At 31.8% G+C, this 22,344-nt stretch overlaps 1 protein-coding gene across 2 annotated transcripts in view; it reads right to left on the bottom strand.

Annotated features, from left to right (window-relative positions):
* The window catches only part of LOC133186595 (muscleblind-like protein 1), a 62,466-nt gene extending 57,628 nt beyond the window's left edge, over positions 1 to 4,838 (bottom strand). For both annotated transcript variants that reach the window (XR_009721071.1, XM_061321820.1), the window contains exon 1: positions 4,686 to 4,838. The gene's annotated coding sequence lies outside the window, so the exon portion shown is untranslated. The remainder of the gene's footprint in view (positions 1 to 4,685) is intronic.
* Between the last annotated feature and the right edge of the window lie 17,506 nt (positions 4,839 to 22,344).

Here is a 22,344-nt window from a genome sequence, read left to right as displayed (position 1 = left end):
CCTAATGAGAAGATAGAATTCCCACTTTATGACAGGTTCTAATAAAATGCCTAAACTGCAGAGAGGAAATTCGCCCAAACATTCTAAATTGGTTACAGTTGAAATTACTTTGGAGTGCCCACTAATGAATATGATTGCATAACAGGATATAGCAGTGACAGGGCCATCTCTCTGAAAAGCCGTAGATTGTGGGCACTAAAAGAAAGCCGGGAAAACTTTTCTTTTCATTTTTTGTATGTGTACGTCAGAAAAATTACTTCCAGAAATGACAGAATGCTTGAAACTTAATTTATATACCAAAATGAGCCTACAGCATTGGTTTATCTTTTTGAACTGCCATTCCTTACTTCATCTATCAACAATCTATATATTTTCTTCCTTATACACCGAAAAATGTTCTTGGCAGCCCAGAATTTGAAAAATCAAGTTTGAGACTAAACTCAAGATTAGGAAGAAAATGTTGTCTGTAAATTCAAAGGATTATATTTCCTTGTTGAAATAGAACAAGGCACCAATGTCTTGAACTTGAAACAATATTAATGACAAGAAATATTTCCTGGCGTTGCATGGGGGGTGAAACAACTGACAATAGATGCTCTTTGTCTTCAAGCATTTACATGTCTGTAATAAATTCAGAAATTTATTTTTCTTTTGTTTTATTAAATATCTGCTGACAAGAGAGTAAAGGAAACAGAAAAATGTTCCACATGAGAGCAAATGCCGAGAAGACCCTGAACAAAGAGTTGTAACAGTTCTTTTGGTGATATATTGTTCAACAACAAAATCTCGGCAAACAGAATTCTCCGACATCTTTCCCTTCTCCATGACAATGTCACATGATCAGCTAAAGCTATTGACATAGACCAACCTAAAATAAACATCTTCTTTTCTTCAAACATAAGACGTCCTGTTTTACCCGTCTCAATGTGCCTAATCAATTGGGATAATTAAATTCGACATAGGATTACAGACAACAAAATGGAGTGTCGTGTCTGGCAGAAACCTCATCTTGAGGGCAAACACATCGTCCAATCAAAACGTCTTCTGTCAAGTTTACCATAACTGGTTTCACAAGTGCTACAACATTGTGTTGTTCACTTTGCACTTTGTAGCACTTCTGTTGACCAAATTATTATATGTATCACCAATAAGTAGAAAAGTAAAACCTTTAATGGACTTGCATCTGAAAAAGTTACAGGTTCTATAGCATCCACATTTATATAGATCTCTGTTCAAATGTTAAGACATCTTGACTGCGCATAAAATTTAAACCATTTTCTTTAATAGATATAATCTTTCCTAGGTTAATTCTGTCAAACTGACATTAATGTCCACCCATTCTCTGGTTTTACGAATTTAGTTTAAATGATCTCCATAGCTACCTTTTCTCATAGTTTTGGGATAATGTCTCATAAATGCAGTCTATTAAGCTAAAAATATTTCAAGTGAGCCCCATACCCATTAAATCTTCCCTATTTTAACACAGACTTTGGATTTTATAATCCCAGTACAAAATAAATCTATATTCAAGGTTTTGTTAAGCGAGTCCTTAATTTCAATGTAAAATTCCCTCTGAATTCAATTTTTTGTGAATCTCTTTGCAATACATGGTCTATTCAGTGCCACCCTATGTAAATAAACCCAAAATGTGACATAGAAAAAATGAAAAACCTAAACTGTATTTACACATAACTGTACATTAAAAGCAGTATTTAGGATGTATTTTATTCACCTTACACTGAAAAGTAAATATCTCCGTGTTGAATTTACAAAAGTGCCAGTAATTAAAATATCCTGATTTCCCGCATACCCGGATATAATGAAAGGGAAAAAAAATACTTAAGTGACAGGTTTTCAGAGTTGATTTGCTGGATTAAATATTTAAAAAATCTTAAATATTAACTTTTTTTGTAAAATGAGAAATTAATAACATTAAAATTTCCTCCTCCTGTCAAGAAATTCTTCCTGTATAGATAAGCATAGATAAACACGCTTCTAATGAGCTGCCTTTATTTCCCTATGTCCAAAAAAGACAGAGAACAAATGATTTTCTTTTCTTTTAAAATCCCAATCCCTAAAAAAAGAAAGTAAAATATATTCAATAGCAAAAACTTCTTCCTTTTAGCAAAGTGAAAATTGTCAAATTCCCAGCATGGATAAAAACAAAATCAGGCAAATACTGTAAACAATATTTCTAGACACCGAATTTTTTTTCCTGATCAGAACCCCAACAGTGGTCTGATCCGTGATTCAATCTTTGTAACCCAGCTAGGTTTACTATTTACATAAGATTCCACACAGCGCTAATAGTAGAATTTTCTGTTTTCATCTGATACTAATAAGTGGAGGAATTTTTTTTCCCTCCAACATAATATTTTGAAGAGCACATTTCTCCTGCCTTCGTTTCCTCCTAATATTCTTATTCACTGATGTAAGTATACTCTTGAGAATGTTTAAAAGCGGACATTTCTGAAATGTACTTGATAATTCTCCAGTAAGCATATTAATTATGAAGGGTTCTAAACAAAATTTAGGAACTAGGAGTAATACATTGGATAAAAAAAAAGTTTTGATCAGCTCAAATAAAATGGTTGTGAAGGGCCCTCTTTGTTCAACATCTAAATGCGTTATTCAATTTTAATTATTTTATGTTTCCTATTAATGTATTCAACCCCACCCCATTATAGTCTCAATTAAGGCTACATTGTAAAAAAAAAAAAAAATCTTAAAGTTATTACTAAAAAAAATTTTTTTTTACATCTCTGTATATGGCATATTGCATCAATTTGTACACTTCACATACAATTTATGTTAATTAATCACTTCATGATGTTTTTAAAAATTATCACCCTCTCACATCGGTATTCTATCATATCAGATAAAATATTCATAATCTCTACAACTCTCTATTTCAAGCCTTTGAAAAACAAGTCCCTTATATACATTACATTAACTTTAAAAAATCAATGATTTTCCTATAATCAACTAATCCTAAGGGGACTATCATTCTTCAGCAGTCTACACACAACTGTTTGATCTGGGTATATCACAGCCGAGCACGTTGAAAACAAAATTTAATGAAGCAGCTCATCTCTAGATCGACAACTGAGAGCTCAGCTCAAATATATCACAGGTGAAATGGCGAGGCCCGGGTCCGAGGCGAATATCCCTCACTCGGATGTCTCAGGTGCTAGGGTGAATCACAAATCGATGGCAAGAGGTTTTAGATTTCAGTCAGATAGCACGACATCACAGCTTTTTTATCCCTCTATTTTTAAAAATTTCTCTTAAAAAGCAGTTATCGGGCAGAAACACAAGAAGTGCAACAATAACAAACAGAGAGAGGGTTTTTCTTTTAAATGAAAGAAGGGGATAATCCTGTTAATCTTTTACACTGATTTTTTAATGGGATTTTCCAGCGAGAGTGAATTATGCTGATTAATTTCCCTAATTTCTGGCAAGGACTTAATTGCGATTGAACAGGAAATTTGATTGCCACCAATTCTGATAAAAAACACCACTAGAAAAAATACATGCTGGTTTGATTTTATTAATTACAGGCAGGTGCTATGTAAATAGCAGTTTTTAACACATCCTAGGAAAACAAAAAAGAAAACATGATTTGTCACCTACTGCACTTCCTTTCAACAAACTTAACAACTGTTCAGGATTCTCGAAATACATCATTAACTGTTACAGATTTGATTAAAGAATGTAGGTGTCAATTGAAAGAATTTGTTTACAATAACAGTGGTTAAAAAAAAAACATTTTTTTTTTCAGACCAAGGGCCAATGACCTAAGAAATATGCTTACCCACGGCACAATGTCAACACATCCTTTGTTGGACTTGACTTTATAAAAAAAAAAACCTCCACCATTCGGACCAAAAAAAAAATTCTTTTTAAAAAAAAGGCTTTTTGCAGAAAACAGGTGAATGGAAAAATTCTAATGAGATGTCTTCACTGACGCATACTAGCACTTTTAGGCAACCGTCGATAATGTTTTCGAAATGTAAAGTTCTGCCATTAAGCAGAGAGCAGAAATTCTAAAGCACCGAAAAGCATGCAGGATCAGATATTACAACACAAGTAAAATGTGTTATTTCTTCTGGTGAATGTTAATGCGCATGTATTTTCTCTCTCTTTTGGTCACGTGCATGTTTTATTGAATGATCTACCTGTGCAAATCTTCCTTAAATGAGGAAATACAAATTGAACTACTTCCCTTAAGCTCCTATTTCGACAAACCCCTATCAAATTCTTTTCTTTCAGTTTTTCCACAAAGATTAAAATCTGTAGTTTGTACACATCTCATACCTTTTCCGTCCCATTTACTACAACACATAAAGCCATCCACTGTATAAAACCAAACACTGAAAATCTAAAAGTACGGACTTGACGACATTTTTCTTTTGTATTTCTTTTTACCCACAAATCAATGGGAGAGAGATAGCAGCTTTCATTTTACAATGCCTTCCCTCCAAACTTGCTTTGTGGTCATTTGCAAGGTAAAACCACTGACCACACAATAAAAACTCAGACCAATGGCTAGCCAATGTCCTCGGCTGACCTTAAATGACCACAGATTCTACTGGTAATCCCGCCAGTCGGCTGTAGATTTAGGTCACATCTCCCACTATACTAACACACTCTCATAACACATTGATTAACAAGGACATACATACCTGTCTTGATCATTGTCTGAAAATCTCTACTGTTAACATCTTGGTACACTGAATATTTTCTAACACACTGTCACTTCACAACACCATGTCTTCCTCTCTAAAAGTGTCTTCAACACACTGAAATTAACCTAGACACAACGTCAAGTGCTATAAATAAACCTGTGCTTCTGATTGGCTCAAAACTTAAACATTTTTTTTTTTTTAAATGAGGCAGATCACACAAACACACAGAGAGGGAGAGAGAGAAAGAGGGATCTATAGACTTCATTTCATTATATAATCAGTGCAGGGCAGAATGTCTGTATCTCCAATTGGCCAGTGAAACTATGTGTGCATCTAAAATAATAAATTGACATGTTCTCACTTCAAGATTACCCTCCAGAAATAGAACCCAGGGAAAGATCCAGACACACAGAAATGTACTGGCTCTGTTCCCTATTAAAATACTTTGGATGCCATCACAGAAAATATCTCTCAATATCTCGCCACTTTAACATCCTTTGAGATAAGTGTTAGCAATCCGAGATCAGTCATCAAAATTAAAGTCAAATGAAAAAAAAGTCTATCCCGGTATATAAATCTTTTCTTATCAATATTGAATTCCTTTCTTTCTATATAATTAAGCATCTGCAGAGATTTTCTATTTTACATACATTTTGACCAGATATAAAATGCTTGCAATGCTATTCTGGAATGTGTGTCATATCTATTTCAGTTGATTAATCTAAGTTTTACACCTTAATCCTTAAATAAAAGAAAACTTGCATCAATGTCAAAAAAGTTTTCTGTGCTCTGGCAAAGAAAATATTTGAATAAAGTCAACAATTAAAACATTTCTTCTTGATCATAAATAAATTAATACTCTGCTCAAAAAATGCACTGTGAATTTGTACCGGTAATTACCCTGACACTGCCATTTTCCATTTTATATATCCCTGACCAATTTAAAATGAAACAATTAATATAAGTACAAGTAAATCTATTCATTTGAAATATTCACCTGGCCCCAGGACCATAAACTGAGAACATGTAGACTTAAGTCAAAATTTTGATTTTTAATATTTTTAGTTTTATTTAACATATTTTCTTAAAAACTTGCAATTTTGTACAACACTTAAATTCAAACATATGATGAAAGTTTTGTTTCATTATCAAATTTATTTCAAAAGTTATATTGATATAAAATTTTGACTTAAGTCTGTTCTTAGTTTATGGTCTTGGGGCCTGAAGTGAGTGAAAATTTAAATTCTTCATAAGTAAATGCTAATTAAAATTACAACATTAAAAATTATGTTGCAGCTACTAGATGATACTTAAACATGTTAAACATAATACTGACTGTATACAATTATTTACATAACATGAAAAAAATATGTGATAATTAAAATTCATTAACTTAACCAGGATGCAAGATTTAATTATAAAGCTACCTGCCTGCATAATCATAAAATTTAAAATAAATAATTTACCTTTTTTCAATTTGAATCATGTTTACATCAGAATTTTTTTTTTCTCTGATTTCTTTTTATAGGCATCTGAAAAATATAAATTTTAAATAACTTCCGTAAAAGCTCCCAAGGTGATATACACAAAATATACATGATGACGATTGGCAATCCAACATCTGTTTAAATTTATTACATTAAATTAGATGCTTAATCATTTCTAAAAATCAATTTAGAATTCAAGAGAACTATATATATAATTCAAAATTAAAAAAGAGCAAAAACATCATGTCTAAATAACAATCATATACATGTATGCTGTTTTTGTGCATCTACTCTTGTTCTGAGAATCTAATGGATGTATCATGCAAAACACATATTATTATAATGATGTTTTTCATTAATTAACTATGCAGTGCTAATTGTAAATAGGGCAAAAAGTACTGTTCATGATATTTAGGTTGACATTAGATTAAATGCAACAAAAACTGAGGCTTTAATTCTCTCTTTCTCTTTATTTAGTTAATTGTTTATTACAACTATTGCTGTAAATGGTCAGATCCTCATAAAAAACTGCTACCACTTATGAGGTAGTTCTAATTGAGATAAGATGGTCATGGGTCACAAAGCTCACCTGATCAATCAGCCTTACTCTCTTAGGGAAAAAACAAATTAGACTCAAAAGAGAAATATATTGAGTTAAGGTTCTGTAAATTTTGTTTTTAATTGTTAAAATCAAGTGACCATACAGGATCAACTCTTTAAAAACCTTTTGAAAAATAAAGAAGAGTGCATTCAGTAGATTGTTACTATACTTATATATATAGGCATTTTATTCCTGTTATAAAACATGCTGCATGAAATGAACTCTGTAAAACTAAGCTAAAAGGCAACTGAATACAATGGACCAATCATCAGGCACTCTGTAGTAGAATACAGTCAAACCTCATTCTTGATGGGACCAAGAAAAAACTTTGACATATCCGATGATTCGAGATATTCAGGGTAAAATACTAAAGTGGTTGGGACTTCCAAATCACTTTGAAATATCCATGGTATTCGAGATATCAGTGTTCGAGATACCGAAGTTCAACTGTAGTAACCTTCACATTAGTTGTAAAACTCAAAGCATTAAAGTTAGGAGAAGATATTTTAAATTTATACATATAACTGTATTCATCTTAAACAATTTTTTTTGTTACTTACATCAACTTTACCCTGATAATTCATTAAAATCTGTTGAAATATCTGAGATCATTTTGGATTACCTTGAAGAGATTCTAATACAGAGACAAGATATGTATACTCTTTCTAGCAGATTATGTTTAACTTCAGAAAATTACAATAACATAGGGGAAGTAACTTTTTCACTTGTGCTTAGACTGACCAGTTCTGTCCCTTGGCTTGCAACACTTTACTTTATCAGTAGATTTGAGACAGATTTATGAGTCTAGCATAAGCTTTCCTGAAGCTATATATGGTCTGAATGGATAGAGAATCTTTGGGTATTGTACAGAAATAAATGTATACAGGTCTGCCTCATATTTTAGAATTTTTACACTATACATGAAGACTCTGTTAGCAATTTAGGTTGCAGATGAAAAGATAAATTCTTTTCCTGAGAAAATATACCACCTAAATGTAATATCAGTTCTTGAAGGTGACTATGTTTTTCCTTTGTGTATTAGAAATGTTTTAATTTTCTTTTGGTCTCTTTCTCTGTCTCTCATCGGGCTTAAAATTCGAACAAATGAATGTGTCATATTTTTATAATTTGCAACAAGTAGTTGATTATACATGTGTCTGCTTCAGCATCAGGCCTATTACTAATTACCCAGAAATGTCCTACGAGCGTCGATCATCAATTGAAAGAGGAAGAAATACAAGTTTATCAAACATGTCCACTTTGTAATCTCAGAACACTTGGTGAATTCATCACACAGGAAAAGGAAGTACTCCATTTCACACCCCTGTCGAAAGTTTTGCTCAAACCCACAACTACCAACAGAATTAGCCTTGTTAATAACAAGGGTATATATTCACTACTGTTAGAAAGTTAATTCACTGGCAGTTAGTTGTGTGTGATAGGGAAGAGTTTTTATCTATATTCTATATTTACTTAAATGACATGGCTGATTAATTTATTACTAATTAATTAATACAATATACATCGCGGTCTTTTCAGTTGCATAAACCTATAATTGCTATATCCAAGAGTCCATAAAAAAAGTTCTTGAGAGAGAGCAATGCCCGTTCTTGGGAATGGTCTTCATATGCAAGCCAAGCAACATTTGAAATGATTGTATTTTTTAAGCAGTGGCCTTCAAGGTCTGTAAACAAAAGTACAAAATTAAAGATGCATATAAATTTCTCTCAGGTTATTTGTCTACGTGAACATTTCGATGTGCAATATGAAAATTAAGCTATAATTTATACAGATAATGAGCACTTGCCTCTGTAACTTATATCTGCAGATTTTTTTCAAGCGATATATAATCACTACCTTTGTATATTCCTAATATGCAATTAAATTATTATAGATAAAGCATCAAGAAATAATTCAACCGATTATTCCTTTTTTTTGGTAACCATGGCAACACTTTTAATATCAAAATTCAAAATTAATGTAAACATATTTTTATACTCTAGCTTTTAACCATTAGTTTTATTGAAATTTGATAAACGAGATGTGTTTGTGAAACACTGATGCCCCCCATATGGCAGCTAATGGCAGAAGTAAAAGTTTCCCAAATGCAAGTCAAATTCCAAGGTCAAGTCAAGAGATCAAAAATGTTGTTACCCAAAGAAAGGTCCTGTACAAGGAATACACATGTGAAGTATGAAAGCCCCAGCAACAACTGTTCAAGAGTTATGGCCAAGGTTAAAATTTTTCAAAACTAGGTTAAACTCCAAGGTCATGCAAGGATAAAAGGTCAAAACTGTTGGTACCCAAAGAAAGGTCTTATCACAAGGAATATACATGTAAATATGAAAGCCCTAGCACCAACCACTGAAAAGTTATGGCCAAGGTTAAAGTTTTCAAAAGTAGGTCACATTCCAAGGTCAAGGTCAAAGAGTCAAAATTGTTGGTAACCAAGGGAAGGTCTTATCACAAGTAATACACAAGTGTAATATGAAGGCCCTCAAACTTCAACCATTCAAAACCTATGGCCAAGGTTAATTTTTTCTAAAAGTGAGTCCAACTCAAGGGTCAAGGTATAAAAAATGTACCAAAGGAAAAGGCTTAACACAGGTAATACAGAGGTGAATTATGAAAGCCCTAGCACCAGCCATTCAAAAGTTATGGCCAAGGTTAAAGTTTGGTAAAATTTTGCAAAAATTGGTCAAACTCCAAGGACAAGATGTCAAATATTTGCTACCCAAAGAAAGGTCTTTTCACAAGGAATACACATATTAAATTTGAAAGCTCAATCTACAACCAATCAAAAGTTTTGGGCAAGGTTAACGTTTTGCAGACAGACAGACAGACTGACGGATGGACAGAGCAAAAACTATATGTTCCAAAATCTTCCATAACAGGGCATAAAAACTGCAGGAGAAGTACCTGAGTATTATAAAAAGAATACAACAGCTCTTTATACATGTAGTACTGGTAATGAAAATTCTATTAATTAAAATATATCTATGTATCTTCCTGCACATGTAAGCTACTTGTGTACCAAATTTTCTGAATTTTCAGGGAGCAGAAATGGGAGAAGTGGAATTTCAAATATATATTTTATGATATTTTAAGTTACCATTGCAGCACAGTTCTTTTTAATTTAAAAAAAAGAGAATTTTGTATCTGAATTGGTAAAGTCTACCTTGGTACCAAGTTTTGATGAAATCAAGTCAGAACTGAAGGAAAAGTATTTGAAAGGTAAATAAGAGATTAATTTATCTTCATAACTAAAAAAAAACAAACAAAAAAAAAAAAAACAGAAATACTACTTGGGTACTAAATTTGATTAAAATCAGAGAAATCTAGATGAGGAATAATATTTTGAACAACTTTTTTTATAAACAGACAGAGAGATGGTGCACACCTTACCAATGCAGAAGCTCACCTCTCCTTGACCAGAAAGGGCTAAAAGGACAGTGGACAATCAAACAACTTGGCCTTGACATCAAATTCTGGCAGTTCTCATATTTTATGCCATTGATGTCAGAGCAAATTAAGGAACATTCTGGACTGAGACTTTGAAAATTGAAATACCTGACAGCTTTTTTTTTTTTTTAAAAACTTGAAAATATCATTTGAATGTTTATAAGAGACTGCCAGTTTACATCCTAATAAACATCTTTTTCTAGGGCAGAGAACAATTTATTCCTGGTGTGTGCATTTTATGCCAATATATTCAATTTTAAAGCATATTAAAAAAGAAATCTTTATAAATTAAATACCCTGCAATGCTAAAAGTTCTAAACAGTCTCCCCTACTGTTAAAGACTCAACTGCACCCCCCACTGAGTGGAAACACATAAACAATATGTAGACATATAGCCACTCAGAGACCATACTGTTCATTTTGTTGTGGGACCACATACTTCTCAATAATATTTCTGTTTATTTTGCATTCCTGCTCACAAAGGCAGGCATTGTTGTGGCACACAGTAGCTGTTTGTTTTGCCACAAGTGGCTGCATCCTCAGCACAACCTAACCTTCCTGATCCATCTCGAGCCTTCCATTTCACAGTTGACCTCAGTATTTTTACGACTTCGACATCATTACACTAATCGACTAGCAGCTGTTTTGAAGCCTTTTTAACAAGTACCTGTCAAATAGTTGCTAACTTAAATATACATTAAATGCTTCCCCCCACAGACAGGATAATTAACTTTTTTGTTACTTTTCCACCTTTAAAATGGTGACATCAATAATGACCAAAAGCTAAACACTTAACAAATTAAAATTAATTACAGATAATGTCCTGTTTTTTTAATATTTAGGTGAGGGGATAGATGAAATAAGTTTACCTGGGCGTATCACAAAGAATTAAATCAACTAGTTTAATGACCTTTGATGTGACCTTGCGGAGAGTCATTAACCTGGGCAGTGGTCTGCATGCGGGGACTATTTGGACAGCTGATTATCATGTATCCACACAGACAGCTGATTGAGAGGTTATAAATACATATTATATTTACATATTACCTGTCATCATTTTTCATCTGTACAGTTACCTGATTTAAAGAAATGGTTTAATTAAATTATTTCCCTGCATTTGGATATTGTTTTGAGTACAGTAACATCATCTTGCTTGTAAGCATGGTTTAACGTAATTTTTATTTATTTACTTTTTGGGGGGGGATGTGTGTGTGTAAATATATGTTTTCTTGTAAAAGATTGTGTCAAAATATTGAAGTTATATATTCAGCTCTCAAATATTGGTTGTAATTATCACAATTTTAATAAATATGTCACTTGAAAACATTTAAAATAAAAGTTGTTCAATTCTTAATGGCACAGCTGGGTGACAAAAAAGTTGCAAAGTTGCGGGGGGGGGGGGTTAAGTTTCAATTTATGCCTACTGGCTGTACTGACTTAACAATCTCCCCATTCTAAAGTCCTAAAGTTACATCATCTCTTTATATTTTGTTTTAAGGATGAAAAAAAGACTTGGTTGGAACAAAAGCTGAAGATGGGAATTCAACATTTCATTACATGTGTATATACATACAAGTGCAATATAGAAAACTGACTATCAAGCATACATTTGCAATAGTTTCAGGACAAGTTAAAAACTGCAGTGTATATATAAATTTTGGGTTTTATGTTTGACCACATCATATAAACTGATATTAAAATAGGAAAAGGGAAAAATAAGTTATTTATAGATAATAAATGCCCGATATTATATGATTATCTATGGACTACTGTCACATCGACAGGAAATATTAGAGAGCCCTTGTCTGACATTCATACGCATTAAGTAAAAATTACGCACAAATAACGTAATTTTGCATGGTGAACATTTGGCTCTATTATATGTACCTCACTTATACAGCTTGAATCAAAATAGTGCATTACAAAACACAATTCAAAATTTATAGTGCACACTAGGTCAAGGTCACAAATCAAGTGGGATTTTATGAACAAAACTCCTAATTATAACCAGTAGTCTCTGATTAGACTGTGGCTCACTGCTTTTAAAGGTTTCAACCTAATAACACATTGTATGTAGGAGAACATTCATATTTTTATATAAACTTGAAACATTTTTTGGAGATTTTAAACATACTTAGTAAAGAATTTCATAATTTAATATCCATTTTCAATTACAGTGTCCTTTTTTGCGATCAAAATTTCTGTAAAAAAAAATTGTATAAAAATACATGGCATAAAAATGCAGAGTCGTTCAAAATTACCATAGCAAAAGGGCCAATTCTTCCATAATGGCCAGTAATAAAGAATCAATGCCAAGCACAGACCAGAAATGTGAAAGAAAAAAAGATTTTCTTTCCAGGAAAATCTAATACTTCTCCCCCTTTTCAATCAATCAAATGGCCACTGTTATGCAATGTAAATTGATCATTACTTGCAAAACGCTTAAAACGAGAAATCTTCAGCAAGAATGTACTTCTACCAGCTTTGATTGGAAATAAACTCATAATGGATCATCTGCTCAATTGGGCATACAATAAAATTTCTCCTGAATTAAGCCCCCCCCCCCCCTCCTCAATAATCTTGCTTTACAAATCCTATTTGGGCTAAAACTTTGGAACCCCCTAATTAGATTGAATTTGACTATCAGTGTTAATTGCTGTCCCTGTCCTTGTGGGGTAAGTATGACATGAAACCGATCCAAAGTTGTAAAACAAGAGACACTTGAGAATGTGGTTATAACCATGATTTCCGATGCAATTTCAATGTATAAAAATGGATGCTGTTTGCAAAGCATAAAAATATCAGTGAAAAGTGAACGAATCTTGTTTAAAAGTTACTCTCATATGTCTCAAAAGTCCCATCTTTCATAATACAAATTGTCAGCATGGTGCAATGAAAAGTTATTAACTATATAGTCTTGGGCATCCAGTGGATGAAAATTTAGTGCAATGACCATACATGCATGCAATCAAAGCTGCATAAAGTATGATTTATTATCTAGCAACACTGCATGGATACCAGCTGCACAGTTGAATAAAAATTAAGTTACCATCATAAAGAATAAGTTTTTTCTTTGTGGAAATCAGACAAAACTGAATTAAGGAACTTAGTTTTACAGTTTAACACTGATGGTGCAGACTTAATTGATAAATACCTTAATAAGCTCTTCCAGAACACTCCTACATGGACATAAAATGCACTACCTAGCTAATACTCATCCTAGAAATCGCCTATCCCTCCTATATGAATCCTTCTCTTCATTTTAAGCTCACCTCTAAAAACATGAGAGAGACTTAGCTTATGCTAATTGCCACTAGAGCCTAAGCATTTTTGGGTTAAGCTTTTTGAAGCAGATCCATTTTCTAGGTATTTTTAAGATCTACATGGACTCAGGACTATACTTGGATGGAATGAAACACCATGGAATGCTTATACCAATCACACTTTAGGTACTGCATGCATCTAACCTCATTTTCCAAAAGAATGGCAGAGTTTTAAAATTTTTGGGAATGGACATAATTGGCCTCAAAAATTTTCTCGATATGGTCAAACTTAAAACAAAACACATACAACCTTTCTCATAGAAGTTATATTTACTAAATGAAGATTAAAAATCACTCCCTCCACCAATTTCTTTTGCTTGTTTCTTAAACTTGACTTTGGGTAAAAAAAAACCCCAAACATATTATTTCATTCAGTACTGAATAAGCAAAAAATTTTATATGCCATTTTTTAGTCTTCTTCATGAGTAAAATTACTGCAATAATGTTGAAAAATTCACAAGACAAATTATTCTATGTGATGCACTGAAAATTTTCTTTTTTCTGAAAATAATATTAAACAGGACCAACCCTCTTAACCACAAATTACAGTTGGAAAGCTTGTACAAAGCTATGATTGATTGCCTTTCAAATCTCAAATTGCTTATACTACATAGAAAATAGTTTTTTCATGCATTTTTTAGCCACATAAAAAACAATCCCATGACTCAGCTTACTTCCTGTTTGTCTCCAGTTGCAGAAGAAAGTCTGCACAGAATCCAAAATGCGTACTGTTTTTGAAAATCATTGTAGACATTATTGCATAACTTCTCTTAAAGACGTTCCAAGACAAACATTAGAAATAATTCTTACAAGGTACTGAAAATCTAAACAAGATGTTCATTTTTTTTCTCAATAAATGACTGTGCATCCATGCAATTTTTTTGTTTTTTGTTTTCTTTTTTTTAATGAAAGAACACACCAGAAATAATTCTTAATTTCAAAACATTTTCAAAATAAGAATCAACAAAGTAATTATTTCAAAATGTTTCAGTTACTAATTGCATGTACAAATTTTTAATTAGTGACCACAAGAGGAGTTACAATTCTCCACTTTGAGGGGAAGGGGGGTGTGGTTGTGAAAGAACAAGGTACGGTTTCGATACAAAACATGCCCTGTATTTTTCTTAAAAATGAAAGTGATGTAAAAAATTAAAACTCATGCTTTTTGAAACATTGAAATTCCATGGAGATCGAAAGATCATACAAATCATTTTTCTCACATGACCTTCTAAATGCTAATTGTGACCTCATAAACTTGTGCATTTTCCCGTATTTTCCTAAAAAGTTGCAGAAGACACCAATTTTCAATTGAATTTTCTTTCAGATAATACTGTCCACAGGCATCGCCCACAAAGAGTTTGAGATATGTGATTTTTCAAAGAATTTTACACAACATATCCGAAAATTAAAGTGGGTGACATCTGTGGACACAATTTTCTTAAGGAAAATAACCCTTGAAACAGGTCATTTTGAGACTTTTTCTGTTAAAAATAGAAAAATGCATCAAATTAATGATGTCATATTTCCAGAATGGTACTCCTTCATGCCATATTCTTTCTTGATTTATCAAAGTCATAATACTCAGCTAATATTTAAGCCAGTTTCAAAACTTTTTGAAAACATTAAATTTTTAGGGCACGATAGAGCTAAAACCGTACCTTCTTGTTTAAATATTTTTTTTCAAGAATTACCAAATGGACAGGTTCATGCATCGTTTTGCCCTGCAAAACAGAATACTGTGAAATCACTATTTTTATATTAATCATTATTTGGAGTTTAATTTTCGTTGTTTTCGAGGTATGAAGAGACCCACGAATTCATGTCCACCACGAAATGTAAAATGTCATATGCATAAATACTCGACAATTCTTCATTCATCCACAAAATCAAATCCCCACAAAACCAATTTTTTTCCTAAAACCATAGAAATTGACTCCTCTGATGTTTTGGAGGTCCGTGTTTGCTCTGCTCCTAGCTATTTTGTAATGTTTAATGGACTTTTGAGCTCGAATACTGTTCGTTATCTCCACATATTTCACTACAAAACTTTGTTACTAAAGAACAAAAATCAAACAATAATTTTCCTACACTTGGTCAATCTTCTTTTTTTTTTTTTGCTTACATACTGCAGCATGAATTGATTGTATTTATCAAAGAAATTTGTTTTTAATATAAATAAACAAGTTAAATTTCATAAATTTTACACCTAAAAATTACTTGGTAAAAAATATATAAGATCTGACATACATGTCAAACCTTGTTATCTTGATGTGGCCAAGAAAATTAAGGCTTCACGATATCCAATTGCAATGATTTCCAATTTTGAGGTTAAAATTTTTGAAGAAAAAAGTGGTATGGACTTCCAAATCACTTCAACATACATGTATATCCAAGACTTTGAAAGATCCATGTTCAAAGTTCTAACTGTATATTATTATGCTATATACTTTAAAATATAACAATTTTATTTTCTTGGATTCTTTTATTTTTTATTTCCTACCATCAGTTTACCAAAAAAATTTTTTTAGTCAAAATCTTTACAATGTTGATTAAATGACTACCAAAACCAACAGCTGTTTCTCTTTTATATAGTTAAATTTTATTAAATTGCAAAATTAAGATTCTATCCAAGTTGAACACATATTGCAATTATACATTCAGCAACTGAGCTAGGTTACATGTACACACCTTATGTAACTGACAAAATAGTTTTTGGATGTTACAATAATTTTTTTTTTTTACAAAAATTATAGATTATATTGCATAAGAAAATGAAAACGGGCAAGATAATTCTTCTCCTGATTATTATAAATTACTTAAAATAAATTAACACTTTTTGTTAGCAATGCAGTGTCACATTATCCATTTCTGTAATAGACAGAAAATGATCATGCTTCTAAAAAGTATATACAAATCCATAAATGTACACAAAAACCTACACGGTAAAGTTTAACACATTATCTACACTACAGTAATATGATCAATAAATTACAAAATAGACAATAATTTTTTTTTAGGCTGTCTGAAATATAAGTCCCGGGGCCCCACCCCAAAAAAAAACAACCCAGAGAGGTAAATGTTGGGATAAATTTTTACCCTTTTTTTCTTGTAATAGATTATAGACTATGACAATGAAAAACGGCATCTTTATTTCCACAAAATTAGAGAGGAAAACAGAAAAAAAAGGATGAAAACTATTGAGGTTACTACAGACTCAGTGTTAACAATAAAAACAGTAAAAATACCTAGCCTGTGTCATCATCGTAAAAACACAGATAATGAAAAATTACTTCAACCAAAACTGAGGGACGGCAAACCGTCCGACTGCGCGTAAATGTCATGCTGTCATATAACTGATCATAAATCATTAGTCTCGCAATTAATTTCTTTGTATAAATACAATTAAATATTGTTTTAGAATGGCAGCATATGCATTTTCTACACAGATGCGTCTAGGACAATACGCCAATTATATGTTTTATTGGGTTAATATGCACTGTATGTGACAGTTAGTGACCATGTCAATTATCTCAAAACTAATTCAATTCAATTTTTAAAAACACAAATTATTTTCATTCAAGTCAAGACTAATTTTATGTGTCATTAGTAATAGATTAAATACATGTGAACTTTCAAATCAAAAGAAATATCCTGTCTTGAATTTCAATACTGATATAAAATAAACTTCTAACTAAAGGAGATATCAGACAAAACTGAAATAAAATGAGTTTGATTTTGGTTGCCATTAAGTAAATAAATAACCTTACACAAAAAATATGTCTGTCTCGCGAAGTAAATAAAAGATACAGCTTAATTTTTATCTTAATACATTCCCTAATTTTACAGATACAATTTCTCATCAATATTGCATTCCGTGACTTTACAGTTACTGAATATGAGGTCAATAACATTCCCATATTTACTTTTCAATATCAAAAAAGTTTGACGCGCAGTTGTCAATCCTTGTTGTCAACAACACAGACATACAATACGATTGTTGTAGATTAATATCTCGCAATCATCAAATGGCTGCACAGATCAACAGAAACTAGTTGTAATATCGATATTTTTGCAACTATAAACTACTGGTATGCCAAGACATACAGAGGACTAATAGATTCCAGTATCGTATCATGAGTCCTGATTTTAACAGAATCCCTACCTCCATATTAGATGGGAACTTCATCCAAATTTAACTAAACATTATGTTGATGTTGATGAAAGTATTCTAACCATACAATTTCCAGTGTTTTGATTCGTTTACATAATCAGTTAATTGTAGATAAAACAAGAGTTCTAATGATGGTCTGTTCATTTAATATATATTTCTACTTTAAAGTCAACAAATGACAAGACTAAACAAAAATGTTGACATTTATTAAAACTTACATTTCCTCTCATTATACATTCTTTGAGTTTACTGCTTCATGTATATATAGAAATAAAATCTTTCTATACAAAAAAAATAAAGTTCTGTCCTTTACATACCAACTGACAGCAGAAAGTATGTTAAGCTTTTCTCCCTGGACCCAAAAATGTCAGACCAAAAAGTAATTTCTTAATATGATACTTTAATCTGAGCAATTAATCTAAATAACTAAAATTAATACGAAAACAGAATAAAGTCCATCCTACAACTACTACTAATAAATTGGTCACGCAACATTCTGAAAATGGAGGATTTAAGGGAGGGTGCACCTTGCACACTCCCACACGCCTAAATTTTTCAAATTCAAGAAAAATCATTAAAGTCTACTTAAAAGAATTCATTCTTGCCTAACAAATCTTTAGAATCCAAAAGCTCATTTTTTTTTGGGGGGGGGGGGGAGGGGCTGGCCCCCACAAGGGCTTTTCCCTGGATCAACTGATGGGGGCTCTTAAGGCCCTCAACCCCTGCCCTATCAGCTTCACCACATCCCTTCTGAATCCTTGATTTGCCCCGACAAAACCTAGCTGTCCTTGAAAAAAAAGTTGGTCATAAAATACAATGAACAAATTTATATGAAATTTTCTCCCCAAACTACAATCTTTCTCCAAGCTATATTCTTTGTAAAGGTCTGCATAATCCCTAGCACCAAGAGAGAAGTGCAAAATGATTCATTCCACTCTCTACTGTATTATCTGTATAGTAATTTTATTTTGCAAGAATGCCTGCAAGGATGTGTTTCAATGGTGCAACAAGTCAGACAGCTAAGTAACACATTCGCTATAGTGAAAACCAGGAACTTCACAAGCAGACACTCGAAGGCTATAAAATTATCAAATTAATTTTAAATGAGGCTATTCAATTTTAAAGACTACTTTGAGGGTGCATTATCATGACTCATGTAACACCAAAGGAGCCAGTTTTTGCACACTTAAGAGCTCAGAATTACATCATATTAATTCCTTTTCCAAAGCTTTTCCAGAACTTTTTGAATTTTGGATCTGAAATCTGAATTTCATTTCTCTTCACCTAGAAAATTAAACATATTATTCCCGTTACCTGCTGATCAGATGGAACATGTATTAAATTCCAAAGAAATAAAAACTCAAATTGAATGCATGCATCTTCATCCAAAATTAAAAAATACAAGCACACATGCACACAAATATAAACACCACACCTATAGTGAAGAATGTCTATAAATTAACCAATCATGACTCATTTTCCAAGACCTAAACTTTTGTCTTTGTTTTGTTTTTGGTTTGTTTTTGTTTTTCATTCAGAAACACTGAAAAGACTTAATAATTAATCAAAGATAAAAGCAATTGTATTTTCTGCTACATATTTAAAAAAGTCATTATGAAAAGAGGATGTAGTTGCATATTTAAGGAGGAATCCCCCCCCCCCCCCAATTACCGTATTTCTTTTGGAGAAAAAATGTGTGGTTTCTCCATCAACTTGAAAAATGAAATTATAAATTTTAAACAAAATTTGAGTTACTTAACTCATCGATCAGGTGATACATGTACCTAAAATAGTATCTCAATGATTTAACGTTAGAATGTAACAGATGTGATACATTGTAAGGTACAATATCTGTTCATGTGAAACATCCATCTATAATATGTCATAATTTACTTTTTCTAAATTTTTATTTCTGGGTTAAAAAAAAAGAAAAAAAGGGATATTTCACATTTTCTTTTTTTTTAAAAAACTTTAATGAGCTGATTGATTTTTTTAAGTCAGGTCAGGCAAACTAGCTAGGGCAAAAAATAAAACAAAAAGCAAACAAAAAAAAATTTGCTTTTTAAACATAATAATAACCTTTTGTTGTAAAAGACATTCATGCATATTTATGTTTAAAACAATACTGTACAGTGGAATCTCATTATTACAATGTTTATTTTGTCACAGTAAAATATTGTAATACCGTGGGAAACATAATAAAAGTTCCTAATAATATCCACAAATTAATACATCAATTTGAAAGCTTATATGTAATCCATGGATTGGAGTTTATTTTTAACGTTTTGTTTTCTTCATCTCAAATTTCTTTGTTAAACACTTTAACAACTTATTGACATTTTATCTTGTATTTGTACATTACTTCATGCTGTGAAGCTCGTTTTGCTTTATTTCTAATGCAGTATTCATATTTTGCAGTACTGGCTTTGTGGATTCATTCCCACCATTTTTTTTTAACTTTCACTTCAATATTTAGATAATGCATTTGTAAAAAATCACTAAAAATAATTTCATATTCAATGCAGGTTCATTACTTAGTAGACAACAACAAAAACAAACCATTGTTTGATTTATTTTTTAAAATTTAGATTTATTTTTAAATAAAAAGAATAAACATCAATTCACTCAAAACAGAGTTTCATGAGATTTGATTATACACAAGCTATATTATATGTCACAGTTTAATTGGCTGTTTGTCACCTATGAGTTGGCCGGCCTTCATCCAAGGCATTATTATTTTGGCTGCATTTCATTTCTGGACTTTTAAATTTTTTTTCAACTTTTCATTTCCGACATTTTATAGTTTTCATTTCCGAGATTTTAAAGTTTCCATCTCCAACATTTCTCTTAAAGTACTTTTCCAGTAATGAAAAAAGAACTCCAGACTTTCCTTGTAAAAAATTTTAAAAGAATAAAACATGAATATCCAATATATTAAATTCGTTGCAGTCTGCAGTGACATATAGTTCAGTGGACATTAAATTTGTAATAACAAAAATGCTCTTTTATCTCATGCAAAACTTTTAACTAGACTTAGTACTACATTTATATATACAGTGGATTGTAATATTCTTATTTGGAAATTGAGGTTTGAAATGAAGGTAATATTTATATCCTGTTTAAATTTAATTTCCACTTTCTTGGTTAACATTACATTGCTGGAAATAAGAAAAAATAAATGTCTTAAATGAAAATAAAAAATGTTGGAAATGAAAATAAAAATTGTCAGAAATGAAAATAAAAAATGTCAGAAATGAAAATAAAAATTGTCTGAAATGCAATGCAAAATTCCAGAAATGAAATGCAGCGAAAATTTTACTGAAGTTAAAATTCTGTCAAAAAAAAAAAAGCAAACAGAATTACACAGTGGAGTTAACATACCACAATTAAATGCAATGTTTTATTTTAGAAATAAGTTTTATTTGCTAACCAACGTATGAAAAATGAAGTTAATTTACAAAGATAAACAAACTAGATCAGAGCTATAAATATGTATACTTTGTTTATCAATGGCTTTGACAAGAACAGAGTCACGTCTATGCAACCTAGCTGACTTGTCAAAGCGTGATCAGTCAATTAAGCGTCACTAATCACCGGACAGGCCTGGTAGTTCACACATGGACACCCTATCAGACCACAGGTGTTTTTATGTTCATTTAAGGCTCCTTTAATGTCTATAGTTGATCAATACTGAATAAATATGGAGTGATTTTTTTTTTCCTACCAAAATTTTAACACCAATACCAAGCCCCACCATTTATGAACATCGTAATAAATGTTCCTATTTTGTATAGATTTGTTAAGAAATAGTTTTATGCTATGAATTTACAACTCAATAAGCATTGCATTTCATAAAACCGTCACCGTAATAACGCGACCCCACTGTATTTATAATATTATTGGACATATTTCATTGGTGGGATGATAGAATCCTCGCTCATACTCAATTTTACTTAGAAATTACTGCCAAGAGATCATACCATCCTTTACGTAAAAATGTGAAAAAAAGATGTGAAGAACACAATTTTTATTTGAATTTTAAGCCAAACAATTTCCCACTTAACTGAATCTAGGAATTATTCATATATTCAAAATAAAAGTACATATGATAGATGCTACCTGCAGTTTGAACTCGTTATAATTTCTTATTGGAGTGTATGTGAAAGGTAGATATCCTTGACCTTTCTGCTTGCAGGTGAACGCTGTAGCACACAAATCTATGCCTCCCTGTGAAACTGAAAGTTGCCTCATAAAATCACACCTTATTAACATACCTGACCCGCAGATCTTGGCTTCCCACCTCTTGGACTTTTCAGACAAAGAACAATGAATGTCTCCATCAGTTTCTACAACCACATCTACAGCAAAAGAAGAATGCGCAAAAAAGACATTATCTATACATCTCCCAGGTCTAATTTGGAGGAAGTCCCTTGTTTTTATCAGTCTCTGCCCCTCCAGCTATCACCTCTAACAAACTAGGACAGACATTAATGACTCTTACTTGTTCAAGCCAGTCTATTTCTTGTCCTTCAGCAATGCTATGGTTTGCCAGAACTGAGTCTGGAATACACAGAACAGAAGATGTGAACTGTGATAGACTCCCCTTACTTTA

The sequence above is a fragment of the Saccostrea echinata genome, unplaced genomic scaffold, assembly GCF_033153115.1.
Source record: "Saccostrea echinata isolate AGI-Se365-2 ecotype Australia unplaced genomic scaffold, CSIRO_AGI_Sech_v1 ptg000014l, whole genome shotgun sequence".
Lineage (NCBI taxonomy): Eukaryota > Metazoa > Mollusca > Bivalvia > Ostreida > Ostreidae > Saccostrea > Saccostrea echinata.
This window is presented reverse-complemented; position numbering and strand designations above follow the sequence as displayed.